Here is a 26649-nt window from a genome sequence, read left to right on the forward strand (position 1 = left end):
CCGCTTATAATTTTCTTTATCTTCGATTATACGAGATAGGTATATAAATATTGAGTTGTAACACGATATCATCAAAACAAAATTCATAATGATTTCTTACAAGAATCTTACATTAATTACATGAAACTTTAATAGCCCTTGTAAAAAAACTTTTAATTTTATCGTAGACGTTTCATAGGGTGAATTCTATGAAATAGATGATAAGTATAATTGAGAACTCTGCAATTACACAACCAAGTTTTGCGAGTGGAATGTTCACCTTCGGTCTGTGTCTACTAGAAGAAAACAGGGAGAATTACACGCACGTCTTTGTATGGTACAAGGAGCAGAAGAAAGCAGGAGATGAACATGAAGAAAAAGAAGAAGAAGAAGAAGAAAACGAAGGGGAGACGGAGAGGAGAAGCCTGGGTAAGTTATCATTCGAGTCTGGACCAGGAATAGTCGCGCCATGTGGTGGTAGCCGTGGGACTGACTATTTTCGGGTAAAGACAAATTTGGCGCGGCGAAGCGCTACGCGAGGGAGCCGAGAAGCTGAGCTGAGCTGAGCCGAGCCGAGCCGAGCCGAGTCGTCGCGTGGTAGTCTTGAGTGTAGGCTTACATATGCACACGACGACGAGGGGGGTGCCGGCTCTCCTCGTGACTCGAGAGGAGAGGCCAATGGGATCTGTGTAGCCATTTTTAGAGGGCTCATTCCGAAACGATCGTGCTCGTGGCTTTGGCAGCATTCAGTCCGAAGCGGTCATCCGGGTTGGCAGGGTTCTGAAGTCGCGAGAGGGAATCTACCCGGATCTTCTCTCGACGATCGTCGGCCGTCCGCGCAGGAACGCACCCCAGGTGTATTGCGCCGAGATGATTTTCCGGGTATAGAGCCGAGGGTTTAGCGCCCTTGATGCGCTAAGAGGGTGTTTCAGATTCTTCGCTGAAGAGCGTTTCAAGATCTTTCAGAAGCGCGACGGATTACGTAACGGAGTCGCATTCGCGAAACGAGGTTGTGGCAAGGACACGTACCGAGGTATCGAGATATCGTTCGGACATCCGTTGGATGTCTCCGGACTTGCAGTCGGGGTGAATAGAAGAGAATGGACCTCGCTCAGGGAGCTGACCGGAATTCAGATGAGTTAAGTTCGATGACCGGGCGACCGTTCCGTGCTTCCTTACTTCCCATAGTGAATGTGACATATGGAATGTAAAGAAGTATGGAGCTGGGCTCTGGTGAATCGTCGCAAGGTGGAATCGCCCTTCGAGAAACTCCCGAAGCCGCGATGACGAAGACGAAGAAATCCATCGCGATCAAAGGAACGAAAAACGGAAAGAACAAGAACGTGGCGAAAGAATGACAGCGAGGATAATAGTGCCGTGTATAAGAGTCAAACAAATGCATTCGAAGAGAAATCTCGCGGATACTTCTTCGGCGGTGCAGGATCCTGGGATCGGCAGCAGCCAGCTGCCAGAAATAGATTGCTTTCGCGCAACGAACGGCGATACGGCTCCGGCATCACTCCATGTACATATGGTCCTCTATTTATGGCTTTGGTGCTGCTACCATGTGGTCACCACTTTTATTAGCCCCACGAGATACGAGCTCTTCGTCATTCTTAGCGCGATGACAGGACTCGTCGTCTCTTCGTATCCTTCTCTTCGATATCATGAAAAGCACGTATCTTCTCGTAAGATTAACGTTTACATTCTCTCTCGCGATTAGTATCTCTTCGTCAGAATATTTCAATTGCTCGACTTGATTGCAGCGACGAGGAAGACGAGATGCGGAAGGAAGCGGACAGGCGGGGGAGGAAGAGGACAGGCGCGTGCTGTTTTCGAGCCCGAAATAGGACCCACGCACAACCGTCGCCATGTTTCCAGAAATAAGTTCTCCGGTTACAAGGTCTATTTCCGTTTCGCGGGCCGGCGACCGGTGCCACATTGGTTGGCGGAGGCGCGGCGAACGATCAACGTATGCAGCTGCAGGTGCGATCTCGCGATCGCACACAGGAATACCTACCACGCGCACATGATATTTGATTTTGGTGCACTCGAGAGAGAAGATTTAGTGTCGGTTGTAACTTGATGGTCAGCTAGTGACGCCAGTGACACTCGGTGCGATCGATTTATGATTTACGTAACGAGAACGAGCTAGTTCTAATCACTGCGAGCGAGTAACACGATTAGGTGAATACATGCAAGACATGGTCTACCTTGTAATCTTGGGATGAACCCGTCGCAGATCTCCTCGTCATCTCTTCCGATATTTCAGTTACTTTTCAAAATATAAGAGAAATGCTATTTTAGGAAATTATAATTGACTGTTTGCACGAAAAGATTCATGCTTTCTGTAAAAGTGATCTCCATTAATACTAGAGATTTATTGTTAAATCTTATTAGAAATTATTCTAGTTAATTTTACTTAATTGATATTATTAAAAATTAAGTTTTGATACTTTATATATGTTTCTCAAATATATTTATATTAATATTAATTAATTATATTAATATTTTTCTCGCTTATATTATATATGTATATGTGAATTCTTCGTTCTACGACACTGTTGATTGTTCGACTATACAATTCGTATCGACATTCGACCTCACGAATTTTGACGAACATTTTCGCGATTCGATACCGAATGATATGTCGCTTTCGCATAGATGGGCGCGAATTCATCGACAGTAAAATAGGTTTGCGCATCTTGTGGCAGTAATGCTCTTGATTAATCCGAACGAATTACCCTAATATTATTGCCGTGAAATAATAATATTACTCCCGGTATTATCGGCTAATGCTGCCATTTGCATTAACGTCGGTACCTGCTAATTGGCATCGCCCGTCGCGTTTTGTCTATTTGTCGTACGTGTTACATGGCTCGCCTGATTATGCTAATCACCAGCGAATAATAACGCGAGTCGTTCGAACGAAATTCTACCAAATTCGCTAAAAGAGAGTCTAAAGAAAAAAAACAGAAAAATATTTTTTCGTAAAAATCTCTCTCTTTTCACCTACAACTAATTCTTCAACTAATTTAAAGTCAATGGAAACTGGAAACTCCTTTTAGATTTTAAAGGATACTAGAAAGAAGATTACAATGTTATTATTCTTATTATTATTATGTAAGGGAAGATTAATGTTTTGTAATTTGAGAGCTGAACTTTCAGCAACAGTGATTATCTCACCCGTTGCTTCATCAAAGTCAAGTCAAGTCATCGAGGGTTGGTAAGTCGTGGAGGAAGCACGGATCACGCGACGTTTCGCAGATAATCACGGATAGCTCGGATGCAACCTTGGCACGTTTTTGGCGGGTCGATAAACGCAGTGTGGCAGAGACGAATCGGTGGTCAAAAGCCCTGGGAGAAGAGAGGTCCGCGGGTTACGTAGCGCCCACGGTGCCGATGGATACGAGGGTCGAATGACAGAATCGCGCGTGGTATTGGCTGCTCGGTACAATCGTCACGTTCGCCGCGACAATTTATGACGATTGGAATAGCGACCGTTCCGCGCGATGCAGCCAGACTGCGAGAAGGCTCTCTGGTACGCGAGACCTTATCAAACTGCTTTAATTATCGCAAGATAGAATTCATGTCCCGAGTTCGTATAAAGGGTATCGCGGGGTGTCCACGTTACTCTCGATTTTAATCTTTTAACACTGCTGCGAAAGAAATGAATGTAAGTTTTTTCGAAGCTGTGCGATATATCCTTCACTTCCGTTAATTATGTTATTATAAAAACCTTATGGTCAGGTATCATTTATCATTGAAATTTTTGGTAAAGTTCAAATTCAAGAAAACAAAAGGTATTCAAGTTTGAACTAAATCGAGTTCTCGAATTAGACAAAGGAGCAATAAATGAAAAAGAAATGCTAAATTAAGTTTTCTTGTACATAATGTAAAAGAAATCTTGCACTTTTCCAGGTAAAAATCTAAGCTATTTTCTCTCATGAATGACTATAATAGGCTTAACATCGTATTTAGTCAGGCTCCTGGAAGAACATTACCTTATTCCCACGAGTATCTCGTAACGCAGAGGGTACTTAAGGGCACAAGGAGAAACAACGCGGATGAATGAATGCAGCTGAGATTGCAGTACTAATTAAGTCGTAAATAATTGCCGACATTTCCGTCTTGTCAGTGGTGGCTGTCTGTCGTTGCGGCTGCGGACACCGATAGTTAACCGAATTTCGATATCGCCATGTTTCATTCCATGAGTTTCCCTTTCTCTCCCTCGCTCGTACAAGGTCTCCTAAATATGCAAATTATATGAAGTCACGATTGTACACATTTTCTATACAATTTGCACATAAAGTAGAATTTTAAACAAACAGTATTTATAAAAAGTAAGAGAGAAGCTTAAAAAATTATAAAATTAAAAAATATATTTTGGATTATAAATATTAAAAAATATTAAAAAATATTTTGACACAAAGTTTCTCGTAATTAATATATATTTTTACATCTCTGTCGCGTATGCAATAAACCAATCGGATTGAAAGCAATTGTCATGAAAATTACAATAAATATACGTCAAAGGGTATTTCTCACGTCTCCCTATGTTATCTTACCTAGATAAATCTAATTTTCTGAAAGTTAGTCCTCTATTTTACGATGAGCAATCGTGCGGACATCAGCATATCCTTGCAATATCGCGGGCCGGTCTAATATCGGATCGTCTTCGCGAATTTCGGTTCGCTGACCCGAACCGCGTAAAACTTCCGGATTCAGGAAGAATCGCGTCCGTCCGTTTATCAAAGTCAACGGGTCGACGATCTCCAAATTGAGTCACGGAGCGCGTTCCCCGCTCGAGACTATCTCGCGCGCGTCCGAAAAAACGCGGCCCATCGCGACATCGCGAACACGACGGTGGTAAAACTCGAGATGCATCCTTAACGCGACGTGCATAACGCTCCCTAGTATAGTTTCCGTCTCTTGCTCTTTTTTCCCCGCCCTTCTTCCGCATGTATATATGTACGGCCGTCCAATTTTCGTCGTTTTCAATGGGGGCTCTCGATGCTCGCTCGATAAATCCATCTAGACGAGAGAATATATCCGCGTTTGTCAGTTTTCGCACGTAAGCGAAACGTCAGCTTTCCTAGTTTCTTGGAGCCGAGTCGCCGCCTAACTCTCGAGCTTCTCTTCCCGACCCTCTTCCCTCTCGAGCTATCCTCACCGGATTCTTCGATATATCTTGCGATGTCAAGATGGCCAAGAAGACACCTCGATTACCCGTCGAAAAAGGAGCCAAGGTTCTTTATATTAAACTATAATAGATTAATCGCAAATATTCCGATGAATCTGTATAAATAAAAAAAGAACAAACTTTCTAATAATTATCTATATTATTATAATTTTTGAATTGTACGAGAATTAAAAAAATACGAGATTTATTTGTATGTAAAAGAGAAGGAAGATATAGTTGCTTCCGCAACTTTCTATCGTTGGTTGTACAGAAAGATTTCACACTGCGCGACTTCCAAAGAGACGAGACAGCGATTTTGCTATTAAATCGTTCGATAGGGCGTTCAAGGGAGCCGCGATGTAGACGAGGACTGTAGGCGACTCACGAAGCGGCGCTTCGACACCGATTGAAACTCGGCCCTCCGGGTCGGAGGCGTTGAGTGCACTTCTCGGAGCATGACGCGAATAGCCGAGCGGCTCGAGGCGCGTTTGAACTTTTAAAATAAGCGCGGCCCTTTCTGCGGCCAGCGTTTCGGCAGGACGATCACGCACGGCCACCCGTCCAACTTCGTCGGCTAATCAGAAAAATCCACACTCCGCTGAGTTTATTGAATTGTCTTGGCCCGGGCCCGAGATACGATCTCATTGTCTCTTACTGCGTCTTTCTCGCAGTAAAGACAAGGCAAGAAGACAACCCTGCTTGTCCATCGCCTCCTTTTTCCCCTGACCAGAATTTCTTCCGCGTCTTTATCTGTCTATTTCTTGTATTTCTCTCTCTCTTTCTCTTATTTTCTTTTTATTAATTATCTTATATAAGTCTTTTTATAAAAAAAATTATTGGTATAAATTATTGGTATGTTTTTCCACTATTTTTTTTCAAAGCATCTTTTAGAATTCAATATTTATCGCTGCAAATCCGATTCACCCAACATTTTCAAAAATAAACTCTTTGATCTTCTGTGAAGCAATCTTCTGCATATGAAATGAACGATTTATATCACGATGTGAATCTTCTGTTATTTATTTTTCTTATCTATTTTATAAATTATCTATGAACACATTTTAGCTATTTGTTATTGTGTTATTGTGTTATTTTCTACAACACAATTTTCTCATTAAACTGTATATTCTCTCTTGATTTTAAAAGTCTTTTTTCTCTATGAGAACAATAAATATCGTTTCCTACCATCGTCATTACTAGCATTTTCTACCAGTTTTTATTCGCGGTAATATCTCACGAGTCCTCGGAACGGATTCAGATGAATTATAACGACGCATAGGGATCAATGACGGCAAGCCGTATGAATCTTATATTCCTACCCTCGCTCGTTCATTCGCGCAACCTCTGGCCGCGACCCATATTTTATCATGGGCCTTCGTAATCGGTGCCTGATAACAGATTGCAACACATAGATTTCCCGCGTTTTATCATAGTTTTTGTAACATTATTTTCATGAAAATAATATTATTTTTATATCTGTGGTTTTACATGATCTTTCTTTAATGACGATTAATTCTTATGTTTTTCATGATTATAGAATATATTGAAAATCAATTAAGAGGAATTATTATTCTTGTAATTTATTGAGATATTCGTAAGATTTGTCATGGAATACGATCCTGAATTTTGATACGAATCTTATGAAGCATCCTTTATAGCGGTCGCTGTTCCGAGGGGGGGTTAATACAGCACGAAATTGCAGTCTGGGAAACCTCTCGAAATGCTCGGCTGACAACGAGCGCCTCGCATTAAATCCGGTATAACGTTATAATACTCTCCGACAGTGCTTTCCGCGTAACGCAAGTTAGAGTTCTCCAATTTTTTACTAATATCGCGATAATGACTTGCCGCAACAGCATGGTCCCGCTTAATTAGGGAACTTTTGTATATTCGCACAATTAGTCCCTTTAACGGACTGACGTAAACTAGCTATTCCCCGCGTTTCGCGATATTAAAGCGCAGCGAGCTCGACGGCCACGGTAAAAGCTTTAATTTTCAACGGAGAATTTAATTCGAAGCACGGAAATCCCATGGAAGCGTCTCAAAGATCCGAGAAAAGTCCGCTCGTTTTTCCACAGATATATTAGAAGATACATTTTTAACAATTTTTTTACGAAGAATTTAATGTGCAACTTATACGCGCAGATTCCTTCCGCTCTGTGTATGACCTAAATCTTTTTATATAAAATTCAAATAAGAACGACGAAAAAGAGATCTCTCTCTTATTAGATGACATATATAAATTACGTTTAAATATATTCCCGCAAGGAAACGATTAAGTTTTTGCAAAAGTATAATTATAGTTATGCGAAAGATTGCGCATATGCTAAGAATTAAGCTCGGTGGAAATTCCGTTACGCGGAAAATGATTTTATATCCGTTGAGAGGAGCAGTAAGACGTGATATTTTAATCATGAAGTGAGAGAGGGACTGAGTCAGAGATGCATATTTCATATTATCATGTAAATCGCGCGCGCGGAGAATTCATCCCGAGTGTACATCGAATCTCATGCGCCGTTAATAGGATACGACATTATGAGAAGGATTAAATTATGGCTCGTCAAATCTCTGGCCCGGGCTCTCAATATTTAATCCGTAAACTCGCTTAATAATACCTTCCGGCCTCGTCGGCGATATAGGATCCAACGTAATCATCCTGTTTTCTCGACGGTACCGAAGATGATTTCATTTTGACCAAGCTATTTTCTTCTTGCGGAGTCGTTAGTTCGTTGAATTGTTTCCACGATTGCGACATCATATTGCTTGGAATACAAGTGTGCCAAGTATCACAATCTGAAGATAAAGATACACTTTATATCTCTTTGCAATTTTTAATAATAAATTTATAAATATCTTGTGCATCTTCCATCTTTACTGAATGTTTTTATTTTGATTTTTTATATATCTTTTCTCTCTTTCTCTTTTAATAAAAATACAAAATAATGTTATCTAAATAAGGTCTTTTATTATAACTTTTAATGGTGTCTAGCTTGTAATTCTGCGTTAATTAATATTATAACGTTCGATTTATATAATTTGCCAATTATTTCTTTACAAATTATAGACATGATTTACTTATCTAAAGCTAAATGTCTCTATTATTTTATATGATAGTTATCGTGAACTCTGTAATCAGAAACTCGAAAAATTGCTTCTCTCCAAATGACCAACGACAGGTTGCTTTGCATTAAACACGAAACACACTATGAATATTCACACAGTATTCTCGGCTCCTAACTTAGACAGCGCGAGTGAAATGAATCTCAGAAACGTAAGGAACATTGCCGTTGGTTAAGGCGCATTTTGACATCTGACTATGCAATCTCAATGATATTCTACATCCCCGATTATGTTTTTTAAGACGCTTAAATTTAACTAAAATATCACATTATCTTTTTTATCTCGTAAAATTCCTGACAAAATAATCTTATTATATAATTCATGTTGACTTAAATAAATTTTTGGAGGAACTAAAGTAAGTTATCGAGAAGTTTTTTTAAACAGCGTTTTATTAAAGCGCTGTCGTTGTTTTGTCGAAGCAATGCGAGAATAATTATTTCGCGCCAAGTTTCGGGGGTGCTAAAAAGCCGCGCGTCAACAGCCGCGGCCGATATTAATGGAATAAAGTTAGCGGGTACATACTCGAAAGCGCGAAGGACGTAAGGCAACCGCGGAGAGATACACGTGACACGTTGATTAATCGGAAAGCAAGTTTCCGTCGACGCACCGCGAAAAAAGTAGATTCGTCGAACAAACAAACTCAATTACGCTTCTATCCGATATATTTCTTGTCTCTGATGTATGTTCGCGGGGTCTTCGCATCCGATCACCGATATCCGTTTCTCGAATTTGTTTTTTCGTAGTTTCCAATTATCCACAACTATCGGAATTTTTATATTTTTGTATTTAATTGGAAATAAATTATTTTGAATTAAGGAAAACCTAGATAATTCATGAAAGATTATTTTAACTTGGGATCTGTAATAGTTTATAATTAAAAAGTTATTATATTAGAATAAAGAAAAGATTATATAGAGTGTAGTTGAAAAATCTATTAATAAAATTAAAATTGCTAAGATATCCTGCACTTATTTTTTACTATTTATTTTTTTTATATTTTATACTTTCATTATTCTATTAATAAGGAGATATAATATACTTATAATATATTATATTTTTTATAATATTTTTATTCAATTTCTTTTTTCTTCGATTACGACAAGAATAAACTGAATGGTACGCAAGATAAAAAGCGATTTTTCTCATAACTGTTCGAATTCCATCGTCGCTATCGGCCGTCGAGATCTTCGCGAGCGGGCGCGAATTAGAGATTTAATCTGGAAGATTAGTTTTTCTATCATACCCCCTTCTCGCGGCAGGAGAAGAGAAGCCTTTTTGGCTCGAGATCCTCGAGAGGTAGGCAATATGTGTGTCACGTGCCGCTTCGTGCAGCCTCCCTCGCGTCTCCGCCACCGATGTCTACAGCCCTTCCGGGGGTTCCACGGGTCACGTGCTGCGCGTCAGAGCCGTAGGACGATGTAGGAGTTCGGGCTGGCCAGGGATGGGTCGCTCTCCGTGAACCGCATACCGAAAATCCGCCAGCAGCGACCCGATAAACACCGACACCTCGACGCGCTGAAAATCGAGGGACTCGAAATTTTTCGACGACATCGACGGTCGCGACGGATTTTCACGGGCACTGATCCAAACTCGAGATCTTCCGCGAGATTCCTCGACTCTTTACGCCTCGAGAAAACGCGTTCCGTTTTGAGACGCGTTTTCTTTTGCATTTTGCTCTCCGATAAATCTCATTTTAGCGAAAAAATTGACCTGTATAGATATACATATAACGATGATCGGAAGTTAATTGGAAAATATCGTAACATATAATGACAAGAATAATAATTTAAAAATTTTTCGCCCGAGAAATAGTTAATTTCGTGGATATCTGTTTCTGATGGCCGTTTTTCGAGTTTAGACCGATAAAGCGCTGTGTAATAGTTCAATTGCAATCGTAAAAAAGAGTCAGTTCAATAAAAAAATAGAGTATTTTTTTCTTTCGCGTATTGACGAGAAGCCACGTTTATGTACCAATAAAACGATATTTCTTTATGACAGTTATTGCGGCGTGACTGTCGGAAACTCGTTTGAGATGAAGAACTTTGTACAGCTTTGATAGAGCAGAAAAGAACAGAGGCCGGGAAAGCTTACGTGGAAGTAAGATCGTACACGAGTGCCTAATAGCGCAGTTTTTCAGATTATAACGAAATACGAAACGCTCGCAAAATCTTCATGCTATTATTTTGATAAAATATTCATAGAAAAATAGTTTACGTAAACAGGGCATTTTTCTAGTTAAAGCATTCTTCTTCATAATAGAAACATCAAAGCTAAGGGGATCTGGAAAAAACCATTCGCGAAGGCGAGCAGACGAAAATACCACTTCGTAAATCTGAAAGATCTTAATGCGCAAAAAATAACGTCGCCTTCCGGGACTCGGGAGGGTTGCCATAATGGCGCGTTTAAGGCGAGCGAAAGCCGCGAAATGTCCTTTTCGAGTAATCGTCGATCGTGGAGACGGAGGAAGAAGATGGAAGTGGGTCGAGGAAAACGACGATGAGAGGAGAGAGAAGAAGAAAAAGGGGTTCGAGCTTCGCGGCGAGAGGCTTCGCGGGAGGACGAGGTCGTCCCGCGCACCCCTTTTTCGCCCTATTACCATAGCAATGGTGGCAAATCAAATTGAATAAAAATTTATGTATCAGAAGGGTAATAAAACGGAATAGATTTGGGGCACAACGCGACGGCAGAATGGGGCCGAATCCATCAGACCAGCTGAGATCCCCGATAAAGCAGGGGGATCGTCGTTTGGGTCCCATAGACCCCGCCGCCGCCCGTCCTGTCGAAGAATCCTTTCGCGCCGATATCCGCCGATTGGAGCGAGATCGTCGTCGAATTGTTGCCGCGAAATTTATTCCACTTACACATTCGCATGGGCAAACACGGGCGCGTATGGAAGGGCTTTACCGTTCTACTGCCCTTTCCCTCTTCGGGCGACGAAATCGGCTTTACGATATTACGCTGCCCGTGGAAGCCCGGGACATCCGGTTTGTACGTCCGCTGCACCTTCGTCCTGTATCCTACTGCGCTTCGTTCCGAGTATGTCATTTTTCAGCGCAGTTTTTCTTTTCTATTTTTCTTTTTTGGTTTTTGTTTTTCTTTTTTAATACAAATTGCAATTTCTACGTGCGGAAATTCGATGCCGTAAGAGAACGCTTTTTAAATACGCTTTAAATGTTTTATTCCTAACATCTATTTACTTTGTCAAACTCATATGTATATAGATTTTGATATCGTATAGAGGAATATATTGATGTAAATTCATTAGCTACAAATTATAATCAAAATTAAAACTTGAATGTAACTTTTGTTAATTGAATAGAGAGAAAAATATATAAAATATATATTTTTTAATGTTTATTTGAATCATCGTGTAATGTTGCACAAAATTTGTAATTTTATGTAAATATGATATGGGATGATAAACTCGTCCATTGATAAGAGCAATGAAAATATATAACATTTATATTATATTTAATTTATATATAAAATATATAAAATGGTTGGAAATTACTCTCGATTTGTTACATATTCGGATTGAGCTTACTTTTCATTTTTATTTTCGATTTAATCGTTCGATATAACGTTGCATTTGTTTGATGACGAAACTATTTTCTCAATTTTGTATATCAGAAAATTAATAATGCATACTAATGCATATTTCTAGTAAATTAATATTGATAAACTGCAATACAATTTGTATATAAAATTTTATTTTCATGATTATGGCGTGCGTAATGTAGTTAATAATCTATAAAAAAATAATAATTACAACAATATCGCTTGAATCCTCTCACGTATGTTTCATTCTTATTTTTGTTCCTTTTTTTTCTTTTTGTGCACGTCGATAGAAGAGCATCCCGCGAAATAACATTTAACACGCTGTCCAAATCGTTGATAATACGCGCGTGTAACTCTAATTAATGTTGACGTGTCTGATAGAACAAAATAACGATTACCATCGCGTACCGCGAGAAATGACATTATCAATTTTCGGTCGCGTAATTATGCAAAGCAAATGTTGCTGGCGCGATAGATGCACGAGCCAATGCATTTTAAGCAGACAAGGGAAAGGGTCTCAAAGTAAACAACAAAGTGGCGGCCACGGCAGCCACGGATCTCGAGTTATATTTCGCACCGGTCCGTCGAATCAGAAAGTTCGTTTATTATCCTCTCAAGCATTTGAGCGCGATTTGATTCACGCCACTTTTGATAAACAAATCCAAGTCTTGCAGTAAAATATCGCTTTATATTCTAGTTCCTTTATGTTTCATATTCAATATTATTCGCGAAAAATATATTCCTTAAAAATCTGAAAATGTTAAACATTTTTTATCTCAAAAATTAACTATCTTTTTGATCATTTTTTGGCAAAATAATACATTGCTCATTAGTATTAGAATAACACATAAAATTATGATATCAATTATGATACATTATGATACGAAACGTCGTTAAATTTTTGCTATTTCTATTGCACAAACTTTTGCGAATCATCGGGGGATATCACTTTACTTCCACTTTTTCTTTTTTTCTCTCTCTCTCCCCGTGACGGAATAGAGACGTTTTCGAAAAGCGTGACGGAAGATTGACTATGAGAATGCGAAATGTTTGCCTGCAACTGTAGATAAACGACGATACAGCGCTCTCTCGATCGCGAAACACCTCGATAATATTCAATTTCATTTCGACGATGATGCGCTCGTCGCGATGCGAAGGGATCACGCAGGATCCCTTCATCGTTTCTTCAACCACGAAGAGCCGCATCATCGCGATATACTCTGGGCGGTAGCTCGCAGCTCGTTCCGCGAGATTGAATCAAGCCCGCATGGCCGGGTTAACGCACATGAGGTCTGAATGCATAATGTCGATGTAAATGAGAGCCAAAGGTAAGCTGCCTCACTGGGTGCGCGCAGCTCCGTTTTCTCTCTCTCTCTCTCCCTCTCTCTTTCTCTACTTCTCCCTTTATCTTTTCTTTTCCCCCTTTTATTTCCTCTTTGCTCCGTTTCCCTCCCTCTCTTGTCCTTTCTTTTTCTCTCTTGCCGTCAATGGCGTAATCTCGTTTGGTGGGGCCGGTCTTGCACGGCGAAATATGATTATGGCGATAGCGGTAACGATGTTACCGGAGCTGACGTAGCCGGAGCCAGACCATCTATTCCAGATGGATCCCGGGTACGGTTGATCCAGATGGATACACACGGCGGTTACGTTTCGCTGTCCGTCCATCTATCGACACCCGGTCCCACAGGATAATTTAAAACAGCGCCGATTATTATTGGTTTAATCTGAGATCCCCACGAGAGAGTGCGAGTCTGATCAAAACGCGATTTATTAATGGTCGGTTTTGATGAAATTCAGCTTCGTTGGCATAACCGGATTTTTATGGTACGAAATAATGACTCGCTCTATTAAGCCATAAAATTATGAAAATTACGATCTTAAACTCAACTCATCAAAACTTATAAATGCTACTTAAAATATCCACAGAATATTTAAAGTCGGATTGTCTCGCGAATCGTGTCTTATCTTTGTATCTCTACAAGAAACTTATTTCTGAATAAATCAAAATTAAATTTTTCCAAAGCTTTCAATTTTTAGTATTAATCTCTCCGGTTAAGCTTCGAATTTAATCCGATTAGGGAAAATTAACTAAATAATTAAATGAAAGAAATAAGGGACTATTCACTATTTGCACAATATTCAGCATTGGAAAGTTTTTTCGTGCGAAAAGTTTTCTATTTTTACATCTTTCTACACGAGTGCAGAAGAGTATCCCTTTTCGGAAACTTTTCGTAAATGCACCGAGTTCGTGCTCCTCAGGGTTGATAGGTCGCAAATAATCTTTCCTCCTGAGGAAACGTTCGACCAGGTGAGCGCTTTGTCCCCGATACCTCCGGGTCGTCTGATGATCGATAACGCGCAAACTTGATTCTCCAATGAAAACTTCCCAGCGTACTCCGCTATGTTCTGGATACAAGGACCACCTGGCTTTCCCGCAGGACTCGCATCCGCTCGAGAACGTCATCCGAGTACTCGGCAAGTACCGGTGAACGAGAGAGAGAGAGAGAGAGAGACTTTAATCTCACGTAGCTGCCTAGTTTCGTACCGGTCGTTCGCGTAGTACAGCTAATACGAAATCTCGAGGGTATGGCTTAGATCTTTGCCAGGTAAAGTCGAATGTGTTTCGAGAAGACATTGAGATACTCCATCTCCGAGACCAAAAACGTGGTCGATACGCGAAGAGACGTATACCGAGAAAGTTCTCTCTTCGCGTGATTTCCTTTGACGTCAATGATTTCGTGGCCGATGTCTGACGATGGGTAGCGCAACGTTTTTAGGTTTTTATTTGCGTAAAACAAAATAGTATAGAGCCATAGACGAAGAAACAATTGTCTTCAAATCTTCTCTTACTTAAGTTTTTCAGTGTATATAATTGTTCGGAGATTTTGCGCTCTCTCTATTTATCGAACATCCTGTCGATACATAGTCTTTTTGCCCCAGAATCCGGATCGTTTCGTGGATAATCGACGCCGCAAAAGAATCTCTCTCTCAGGAAGAACAGAAATCTCGGCGCACTCGAGTTTCGTTCCTTAATTCCTTCCGGGGGAGTCGAGAGAGTCCTCCCGCCTTTAATTGTTTCCACGCCGTTGCGCACTTCGTAATAAAAACGGACTTGCGGATTCGGTCGAACTTCTCCCGTCGTTCGCGTCGCGCGACAGATCGCAAGAAATTAATTATTGTTTTTCAGCGAGGCGAGTTGAGCTGCTTGATTTTGGTCTTGTTAACTATTTTGATGTTCGTAACAACGACGTTGATATTATATAAAATTAACAATAAAATAGACGCTCTAGTAAATAACCACTACATTTTTTTCAAGATATCCTATGGTCATGTGTGCAAATTAATGTATGATAAATACTGTCTAAAATTATTTAATTATTAATATACTTTAAAAAAATATATAAATATACCTATATAAATATACCTAATATATTTATAACTTAATATAACATATATATATTTAATATTCCCTATAATATTCTATGATTATGTATGCAAAGTAATATATATATTTATGTATGCAAAGTAATACATACATTTATGCAAAGCAAGAATATTAAAATAGCAGACACACAGCATATGTAATTATTATAAATAAATGATAAATAAAAGTAATTATTGCTCCCTTACTAGAATTAATAGTCATTTAATAATTTCTTCATTAGAATTAATAGCAATCTCACCGTTTAATATTCTTTTCTTTCTAGTGGCACAAATTGAGTGACGTGCACGCTTGAAATCGAGCACCATACGGCATTGGTAGAAATTCACTGTAATAAGAGAATCGGACCGCCTCGCCCGTTTGGTCGATCGAGAGAAACTTTTCCGCGGATTTATTGTTTTCATCACGCCAGTGTTCGACGGGGGAGCGATTTGGATTAGCGGATTATTTTGCGATTCGCTTCAAGATATATATATATATATATATATATATATATAACTACATATTTGTTGGCAATGTCGATTGTAACGCGACGAATGAAGTTTGTTTGCGATAGCTGCGTCATGTATTTTAATATCGCAGACATTACACGGTCTCTCATATTTTTAATTTATTCATATTAATCTTCATATCTTTACAAGACTCGCCCCAGAATATATATAATTATAATTTATCTCTATCTCTCTCTCTGTGTAAATACATAAACAGGATGTCATTTGCAAAATCCAAATTCATTGCGTTACGAAAATTAAGACCACGAGTTGTGAGGCACTCTGTACTCTCTCTATTTATCTACACGAGTCCGTTAATTAATTAATTAATTAATAAAATAATGATTTAATTAATTACGTGTATACGCTGCAATTTCGAGGGAAAATGTGGCAATATAAGCGCGACGTGACCTAATCTCTACCATGGTCCCGTTATATTCGGTAGGCATCATCTCTGCTGTCGGCAGAGACACGGTGTAGGCGTAGAGAGAATGGATAGCCGGTAAAGGACAGCCTGGCAAACAGGCGGTGTTGAATTATGACCGAGCGTTTATGCCGCAAAACGATGTAGTTGATTTCGGGTCAAACGATACATCGAAGCGTCCGGCGATATTTCTTAACCGCACTATGACATAATTGCGACATTATTTCAAGATCGTTTAAAATGGATGAACTCTCCGTCGAGTGCCCCATCCCGCAATTGATTTTATGTCTCTATGGGCGTTTCATCGCATAAACGACGACGTGTTTTAAAAAAAAAAAGAATAATTTAATTTTTTCATTAACTCGATTTCATCTATATGATGTTCATTAATAATTTTATGATTTATCGATTCATAAACTTTGAACTATACAAAATATATATCTTGAGAAGATAAAAAGAGAAAGTGATCTCATCGCTGAATGTATGTTAAATACCCTCCTGACATTCTCTTCAAAATGTCGAAGCCGAATCGATTATTCTTTCGCGAAAATTGGAAGCTTGTTCTCATTGTGAAACTTAGATTAGAATAAAAATCACATTTAAGAGTAAAAATATCGCGGTAACCGAGCCTTGGAATAAAACGCAGATTAAAAGTCAGAATTAACTAGCTAGGCAAACGATCGATCGAACGTGTCACGGGTCTTTGGATATGTTTCAACGGGCGTTCGTGCATCGTTGATTCGCGAGGCCGCTTCTGAACCGGCAGTTGCCGCTTCTGGATGAACGGCCACTGTGTCTCTCGGTACCGTGCGTCATTGGCCAGCAACTCGATTGGATCGCTGGATTTTAATGTGTCGCGAGGCGAACCCGCGGCCGCATTCGCGTTTACACGCATCAATAATGACGTAGCGGGTGCAAAATCAATTAAATCAATTAGCGGCGCGAATCAAGGGAAGAGACGGGGAGGAAGAGGAGGCGGGGGCCCGATAGGGGAACGATGACTCAAAATTACCCTGTTCGCGTCCGATGTGTGTCTACTTGTTCTCGCATCGCGCGGCGATAATTGTCTCGCGTTTAAATAGCATCGATCGATCCAATTGTGTCAATTGCCATCCCTTCGTTCATTCAGTTTTTTCAATTGTAAATGAAAAATGTACGATCCTCGAAATAAATTTCTCGCGCAATTTTTTATTTTATCAATACCCGCGTATGTATCTTAGCGGAATATCTCGTTTGCGCGGCCCTTATAAAAATTCATTGAAATCGACTCACGTCGCTTATCGCTCGTATACTTAATAAGTTGATCGAAATGAAATCAGGGAAAAATGAGAAATGATGCAAAGTAATCAGCAATGTTGGGAAACATATATTGTTGTTTATAATATTAATTTTAATAGTAATTTTTAATTATAATAGTAATTTTTCGCGAATACTTCAATTTGACTATTTTTCTACAAGTCGGAAAATCTGTAAATGTAATTATTTCATGTATCTAAACAATATATATACTCCTGGATAAAATTAACGCATAATTTTTTTTTCACTTTTTCTAAAAGCTGATATTTAAATTTTAACGAAAAATTTAAAAAAAAATTATGCGTTAATTTTGTCCAGGAGTATATTTTGTATATATGCGATAAATCTATTTCAGTACACAATCATTTTTGGAAAAAAGAGCTTGCGCTATTAAAAAACAATCATTATTACATCTCTTGTGTGTTTATCGTATGCGATTGAATCCAATCGAGATGACTTTAGCAATCATCATCCAACGAGCGCAATGACGATCGTCATCAATGTCGACGCTATATGGAGCGGTTATCTCCTCGCTTGACTTAAGATTGATATTCGTCGTATCAGTGGCAAAACTGCACGCTCACCTAAAGCGCATTAATTAAATGTCGCTCGGCAATAGTTGGCGATCGATGCTGAGTCGTCACTCGGCCGGGTGCGAGTATCGCCTGTGTCTCTCTCTCTCTCTCTCTCTCTCTCTCTTTCTCTCTCGCGAAATTTCGCCGCAGTCAGGACGCAACCGCATTCGCACGCACCATTCGTCCTCGCGCATCGGAAGTTTGGAACTTCCGCATGTGTTGCAAATTAACGTGACCGTTCTTGCAAACGGCACACCGCGGGCGCGGCCGTCACGATCGATAGCCCCGGATAAACAAAGGCACGGTATGATTCTGTATGATAAAATTTATTCGCCGAGGATCGCGTGAACGCATAATTTCGTCTCAGAGCAAATACAGATATATCAAAAAAATGTTATAACGTGTGACACGCGATATTCTTTTTTTAAAAAGCCTTATGTACACAATGTAATATATACACGATATAAAATACATATTATAATAAATATATATAACATAAATAACAAAATAAAAATTAATTTAATAAAGCGTTAAGATAATAATGTATGAAAAAAATAAGTGTATAAGAAGAATTATTACGAAATGCAAAAGATTAATAAATTAATAGACTAATGGAATGTATATGCGTATTTGTACTGGTAATCTTCGCGAGCCGATTTGAGCACTTTGCGCGTTTCTGCTCGATATACTCGATTACGCATTTTGTTTCGCTGCGGAATCCGCGTGGCATTACGTATGTACGCAACTTCCGGCGCGTTGTTTCGGAAAAATCGGATTTGCTGATTAATCCGCTGTGCGCGAAAACGAATTATCGTGTTATCGCCGACAGCTACAGGAAAACGGAGTACATGGTGCTCGAAAGAGTCGATGAAAAGCAATCATTTTGGCTCTCTCCAACTCCTCTGATATTTTTAAAAATCTTTCCTCGATAAATTCACGTATAATCCCACCGTTGAAGTTCATACACGCGTATACACTTGGCTGTTGCGAAGTAACATCATCCGAGTTTTGTGTCATCTACTCTTTAAAAAGGCGCGTCTCACGTCGATCCTCATGAATGATTCATAAGTTGATAAATAACTGTTGGCGAGACCTGAATCTACTTGTACTTTAATATCTGCAAAGTACCTACTTGAAGATTAAAAATATTAAAGTCTATAATTTTTTCGATGTGATAAAATTAGACAAAGGTAAAATTTAAAGGACAAAACTAATGTGCACTGTGAAAGTATCTTATAAAAGCGAGAAAGTATATTTTAAACTTTTAAATTTGAGTTTCGCGATTTTATGGGAGACACATAGATCGCCAATTGAAAACGCCCGATATTTAATAGTGTCAATGGAAAATGACATGAAAACGCATTTATGCATTTCGCCGATATTTTCAGCACATACATGTGTGAGCAAAAGTAAATTCGTGAATAAATAAAGTTATTTATAGAGTCACTGGATAAAGGGATAGAAACGGATGAAACGAGTCGTTAGGGTCGAAAATAAAATCGTTCATCCGTTCGTATTTCAATACCATAAAATGAGATATGAGTAGGATTATGTAAATTTAATATTTCCAAAATGATTGAATTAAAATTAGAAATATTTCCGTAACGTGAATGTAAGATATATTTATAGTCTGTACAATATTTATAGAAATCTCTCTACAATATTTATAGAAATTGTCACTTTTTAAACATTTCTTTGAATTTATGCGCTATCATTTATTGTTATACATATATTATGTTGTCTGTCAGTCGAAATATTAGATGGCAAGTAACGGAGCGAATAATAAGACAGACATGTTAGAAAATGCCATCGCTAAGGTCAAAAGGCGTTTTCCACGTTATTTATAAGCTCTTTCGAGCGGTCGGAAAAATTATTTCGTCTCTTTTCGCTGGTGTAAGAAGGGTCGAGGATAATTATGTGATAATAATGATCGTAACACTTCTTCTCATAAGGATAACATATACAATTGGCCCTCTTTTTTCTGTTTATGGAGGCGAGAAAATGAAATTGAGAAAGAGAGTGAAATCGAGCTATTACGATTTAAATTAATATTTTCTTGCTGCCGTTAAGTTTCTCTCTTTTTTTCTGAAAGGAAAAAACTTATTTCTAGGCAATAATATATACGTCCAGGAAAATCGAGCATTTTTATTTTTACTGCAAGGAAAAGTTCGTAAACATAATTTAAGATTTACGAAGAAAATTATAACACAGATTATTTCCAAAAAGAGTAACATAATAAAATTTTGGAGAAACTCATTTGAAAATAAATTGATATATAATAAAATATTATATTAATTATAATTGATATATGCGCACATCTTAATCTCCTTTTATATCATGTACAAAATACATTATATATTGCCTCATTAATATTAAAATTTCTAGTGCAATAGAAAAAGGAGTTATTATTATTGTCATATGATAATAAATCATAATTTTTATCTTGCAGCTTCAGAATATAAAAGCTCATAAATTAGGAATTACAACTATAAGCAAAGTGAAATATAGAGATCTAGTATCTCATAGAGGATACATCGCCAAGTTTAGGATTAATCTCGGGAAAAAAGGGGATTTAACGCCGATTCGTCTCCCTTGCGGTCGAGAGAGTCTTATGTCGTCGATAAATTATCGCGTATAGGATAAACGTTGCGTATTATACCGCACTGGAATTCTGCACGGTGCGCGATAACGGGTTAAACCACCCCTCCTCTGATCAAACATCGGTCGGGATAATGTCGGAAAGAAATGTAAAGGCGCGAAAAGGCTGACGCCGATCCGTTTTATTGCGGCTTTATTTATGTTCCGCCATCCGTGTGCACTTCTGCTTCTCGTCTTATGTTAGGCCGCGCGTGGCGGCTTCTACGTTTCTCCTTCCTTTCTTTCCCTTGCAACTTTAAATCAGGAGATGCGATATTTTACCGCGCGCTGGAACACCGAAACACCCGGGCGGCGTGGGAGGCCGTTAATAAATCATGAGTCGCTAAGACTAGGGGATGTTTCAGCCCGTCTCGCAAATCCGCGAGGAGTTTACGAGATCTTTTCGCGAGGCGTAATCTATTCCGGTAGTTTTTCTTAATTTTATAACGTGATATTGCGGTGCGGTATTCTCCAAACGTATCACGATGTCCGATATTGTACCTCGCGTAAATTATTTGTGAATCTTATTGCGAATTTCGTGCAAATAGCAATTTTCATCATGCGAATAATGATCTAAGAAAGCTTTTTAAGATCCTTTTCACCGTACTCATATAATTAATTTTCGGAGCGAATAAAGTTTATATCCATTTGTAACCGAAAGAGCATGCAATTAAGAATATAGTTTTTAATCAAATTCCTAATCTAAAGCACTTTGCTCAGGTCAAAGTTCCTTCTCACGTTCCGTTAAAATTTCTATTCATATGTAATGCACGAAAGTGTTCTTGTTTCAGAACGTAGTATCCCGTCTTGAATGTACCACCTAATCCTATATCTCGACAATCGCAGTTACCATTCGCGAGACTGTAGAATTTCTCGCGAAATACTCTTACTAAACTGAAATGGACATCTGTGTTACTTTTATGAAATAATAGTACAACGCTGATAATATTTATTTCTTCAGTTTTGTTCAAGAAATGCGATTAGCGTTTTTAAAGGCATATTTAGTATATATAAGATTTCAATCTTTTTAGCAAACAAATTTTTTTAAACAAAAATTATTCGAATAAAAAATTAAGAAATAGTATTATTGCGGCGATAAATAAAAAAAAAAATTATAAAAGATCTTGGCCTAATTTTAGCTTTATTCTTTTTAAATTAATTTTTTGAGTAATATATATTTTTAAAGCAAATATATTCTTTTTAAACACATTTTTATAAAATATTACATGTTTGACAAAAAAATACGACGATATTAAAATGTATATATATTATAATTTTATATATATCTAATATTCATCGCGATTATTTTTCTTACTAACTTTCATTATCGGAGCTGATTCAAATTAAAAATTATTCGAGATATTTAAAAGCAAAATCATCGATAAGTTGAGAAAAACATCTGCCTGCGCTTTATTTTCTACTTTACTTTTTCCGGCTCTTCTGCTATTCGTGAAGCAACTAATTTAAATCTTAACGAAGCTGCGTTTTTCTAAGATCGCCATTTATCTGCGATGTGCGTCGTAAAATTTTGCATTCGAAATATGGGATCGTTACATAAAAATACTACCAATTACCTTCAAAAACAAAAACCTTATTGTAATCACGACTGTATTTCGTTTTTCGTCTCATGATTTTTCATTTAAAAATCTCTGATTTTTAATCTAAATAATCTAAATTCTACCTTTAATTGATTCGTCTTTGTGCATATGCATATTAATATTTTTAAAATGTATAATTTTACAGTTAACTTTTTTAGATAAATTTTTTGTATCAATTCTTAATATCGCTGGTAAAGCATTCTAAGTCACTAAGCTTATTCAGAAATTTGTGTGAAAGAGTTACTTGGAAATTATCTGCAATATTGCAATATGAAATCCATTTATAAGTATAAAAATCAAATACTAAAATTATGCGGTACCGTCTATAAATAAGACAGACATAAATATTCGCTAAAAATAAAATGCATAATCTCACGAGCTGTTTATCGAACTGAAATGTATTCTGTTTCAATATACATATACAACTTCCGTAGTAAGTCAAACTCTTACTGTAAAGCAGCCGATTCGCAAATAGCGCAAACTGTAAACGTTGAACGCAAACGATAGCGTAATCCCGCGGCCAAGCCCGCGGCGTAATTTATCGGCGGCGCGTCCGCCCTCGGTACCACTTGCGAACGAGGGGCTGGCTGGGACGAGAGAAAGAGAGGGAGGGAAAGAAGGGGTGGAGGCGCCCTCAGAAAGACCCTGCCATTTCCGTTTACCCTCGGTTTCGTGGCGCTCTGCTGTCTCGTCCAGGCGTCCCGAAGTCTGCCCGGAGTTTTCGGTTAGTATGCTGGGCTGTGACCCTCGCTCGATAGTTCTCTCTCTCCCCCTCTGTCTCCCCTACCTCCTCCCTCGCGAAATAGTCGAATCAAGTAGCGATGCTCGCTGCCGTAATTGGCAACGTGGAATCGCGGAATCGGGGAATACGGGCGACGCTACGACCGTGTCGAACCATTACCGTTCGCAACATTGACGCGGGGCCATCCCCATCTTTCTCCCCCCGCGTTAAATTTTAGCGACGAGCTCTTGGAATTCGGAATTGACCTTTTCTTCGAGAATTCGAGATTCGCGGCTCGAGAGTTTGTATTTAGTCTAAGAAGATACGTTGCTGCGAAACATTTGATGAAGGAAATAATGATTTTAAAAATTCAGCAATACCTCTCATTAAAATTAAATACGGCGGTATTAATAAGGCACTACGTAATGCACAATAAAAAAATGTTTATATTGTCTTGAGAAAAATGTTCTTCCCTTCGATTCAATTATTCAGTTATTATTTTTTGATATTTCATTTTTCGCCGACTTGGGATCTGTAAAGCACGCGACAAACTAGTGTGCTTCGTCAACGTGAAAAGGGGGTACTTTCTATGCCATCGATGCGCGATCTGTATGAGATCTGTAATATATTTTTAGCGTCTTGAAACGAGAGCGAGCTATTAGGGTTGAGCAAGGTGTACCGTTTCTCGGCTCATACAGTTGGTACGAGAAAAATGTTCGAGCGCGAGCCGATTCGACCGAATGTACCTCCTCTATCTAAATGGCCTAGAAAGACAGCACGGCAGTTAAGCGCGGCGGAATTGCAAATCGAAACGTTTTACGCGGGCAATGAAAGAAGTCGTGGCCCGCCAGTTCGATTACGGTTCTGGCCGTAAACTCGTGACCCGGGAATATACGTGAATGGGAATGAGAGAAGAGCACGAGAAGGGCGAGCGGTCACATGGCTCCCGAAGTCCAAGACATTCACCGGCGTATCGCGGATTCCTTCCTCTTCGACTATTCGTTCTCGACCGACGTGCTCGCCTATCCGGCACGTTTCGGCAATCAAACTCGGATTCGACGAAATTTTTTAATCCGACGAAAAACCCCATACGACACGTTTTCCTCTATTAAAGATAATAAATCGATAATAACGATATAAATCTTATCAGTACTGATTTTTATCACACGTTATATTTAAAAATTAATATGATTAATAAATTTGAGAGGCAATTTTTTATTTTTCTTTTTGCTTGTTGCATCCTCTCTTTTACTTTCTTTAAAATTATCCATGAATTTTGTCGAATAAAAGTTAAGCCGCGTAATTTTGATGGTTACTGTAAAAATTACTGAGATTTCGAGCTTCTTTTCGTCCGATGATGCGCAAGCTCGATGTTATGGTCCTCGCTCCTCGGATTTATCGCCTGTTTCTAGGCATTCGACGACGCGTCAACAACATGCCAATCCGCGCTGAATCGACGAAAAGTCCCGGGGACCGAAGGACCATTTGGTTCGCGCCTCTATTTTAGAGCGCCGGCGACAGCTGCCGCCGATCGTGTACGAAAATAAAAGGAAACCGTCGTCGACAGTTCTTTTCCATCTACGATCGAGGCAGTGAGTGGATGAAAGCGCGCTATGGGATCTCATAAACTGTCCGGATCACCCTAACAATGAAATTCGAGCGATTTGAACGAAGTATCGCAACAATGGCTTTGAAGATGCAATTTTCACAAAACAATTCGTTACATTTTTAATCGCTAAAAAAATTTCCATTAACATGTATATATTATCGAGTACTTTTTTTCTAATACAAAGCTCTTTTTATATTGGAAAGTATCTTATAAGGAATAAAAAAGTAGCATCTTTGAAATTCCCAACGTCAAGCGTTAGCGTTCGTCTTAATAACGTTATGTTCTCGAAGAAAGAAGGAAAATTGAAGAGAGAAAATAAACTGGATGGCAAAAAGGAGATTCATAAAAAAAAGAACTCATTTATCCTGATCTTCGCTCTCCGGCTTGCGTTCCATTTGACATTCCGCTCGCTCTAACTTGGGTCTTCGTCGTCTTCGTTAATATACACTGCGCGCTCGTGCTTAGGTTGTTGGAAGTTCAGCGAAAACGAGAAGCAAACGGTGCGCGACCGCTTATTATGCGGGGAATATTAAAAAGTCGCCAACTTGTTGAAAATCTCAGACTTTCTTTCGAACTGCTTTCATATGCGTTTCATAAAATGACCATCAAGCAAAAAGATCGGCGAAAATTGCACTGAAGAAATGCAAATTGAAGGTATATTATTCGGATCTATTTTTTTATATTTTCTTTATTTTTTTATATATTCGCTTTTATATCGCACGTGCTATCTACAACACAAGCAATTACGATTAATGATAAAAATAATAAAATTTAAAAAAACACGCAGAACGTTCGTACAAAGTGTCGATAGAAAGGTACAGGATGATTTGCAGAGAGAATCTGTTGCAATCACCCAGGTCAGTTTCATGACATTCCTCAAAGCGGAACAATTATAATCTAATTGCCAACTTGATGAATATTACTCTACATCAATAATATCTGTTCAATCTGCATCTGTTTAGTGATTATCATTCTCAATTTGCAAAACAATTTACGATTCGCCGCGATTTATCCCTAATTACGATGGATCGATCTCGATTGCGAGTCAGGGATTGTAGGTCACAGGATATCTGGCACGTCAACCGACTACTCTACCGCGAACGATTATTATTCGCGACAGCGTGTTTCGCGATGCAGCTCTAGGTTCCTTTGATCGATAGATTATCCAGTCGCTCGCCGATTCCGCGGCTTACTCTCGCAATTTCGCATCGCGAGACGGGAGATTTACGATCGCTGCGACCGACAATGCGGATCCCCTTTAATAACCGACCCTCTCCCCCGGTTCCCCCTGATCTTTATTGCTCTCTCTCCGCTTGCGGAGCTTCCGCAATTTGTACGCGCGATTCACGACCGCCTACTTCGCGATTCGCAGATTTGCGTCGTAGATTCGCATTATCAGATAATACGACAATTATACGTCCGAGTTTATACCGTGTCGGAGTTGGCGGGGGATTCTGCGCGGAAATCAGGCTGACAAACACGATTCCGGATGAGTAATGTGTTGTCGCGCGAGCCCGGGAGCCGTTTTCCAAATCCGTTCCGATTTGATCGGATCAGAAATCGATAAGCGAGAGCGCTCAGTCTTGCCCGGCGGATTATCTCGATTGGCTTGGATTTATTTGGCATTAAAAAAAAAAGACGGCATGTTCGTTTTGAAGCGCTGGCCGCTGCGAGGAATTTCACTTTATTCGCTCAATATTTTTATCATAAAATTGAGAAAAAAATCAAATCAGCCAAGTAAAAAAATAGAAACATTTTGCGATGATCGACGCAAATTTTCCCAATACGCTGTACATTTACGTATCTTGTAATAGTGCTATAAATATCATATTCTGCATGTCGGAGCGCGCGTGTTTACGTATTATATCCCATGTTGTTTTGCAATTTATATGCATCCGTTCTGCCACGGATCGTAGCAAAAGCGACTAATTACAGGTAAAGATTAGCCGTACGGTCAACAACGAAAATCATAATTTCCTTTCGGATCGGTCAACGCGATCGGTCATGGGGTTAGAAT

At 39.0% G+C, this 26649-nt stretch overlaps 1 protein-coding gene, 1 long non-coding RNA gene and 1 pseudogene across 5 annotated transcripts in view; 1 reads left to right on the forward strand and 2 right to left on the reverse strand.

Moving 5' to 3' along the window:
• Positions 1-26649, reverse strand: part of Mib1 (E3 ubiquitin-protein ligase mind bomb 1) — a 338292-nt gene that overhangs the window by 19045 nt on the left and 292598 nt on the right. The gene's annotated exons all lie outside the window — the stretch shown is intronic.
• Positions 743-2372, forward strand: LOC145962157 (uncharacterized; annotated as a pseudogene). The gene is made up of 2 exons (XR_014435833.1): positions 743-1667; positions 1746-2372. The product of XR_014435833.1 is annotated as an uncharacterized LOC145962157 (transcript).
• Positions 3831-26649, reverse strand: part of LOC145962159 (uncharacterized) — a 139300-nt gene continuing 116481 nt past the window's right edge. For both annotated transcript variants that reach the window (XR_014435836.1, XR_014435835.1), the window contains 2 exons: positions 7777-7954; positions 3831-4228 (listed from right to left, as the gene is read on the reverse strand). This is a non-coding gene — a long non-coding RNA (uncharacterized LOC145962159). The remainder of the gene's footprint in view (positions 4229-7776; positions 7955-26649) is intronic.

The sequence above is a fragment of the Camponotus vicinus genome, unplaced genomic scaffold (assembly GCF_025532165.1).
Source record: "Camponotus vicinus isolate PSW18456_S1 unplaced genomic scaffold, iyCamVici1.0 SCAF_11, whole genome shotgun sequence".
NCBI classification, from domain to species: domain Eukaryota; kingdom Metazoa; phylum Arthropoda; class Insecta; order Hymenoptera; family Formicidae; genus Camponotus; species Camponotus vicinus.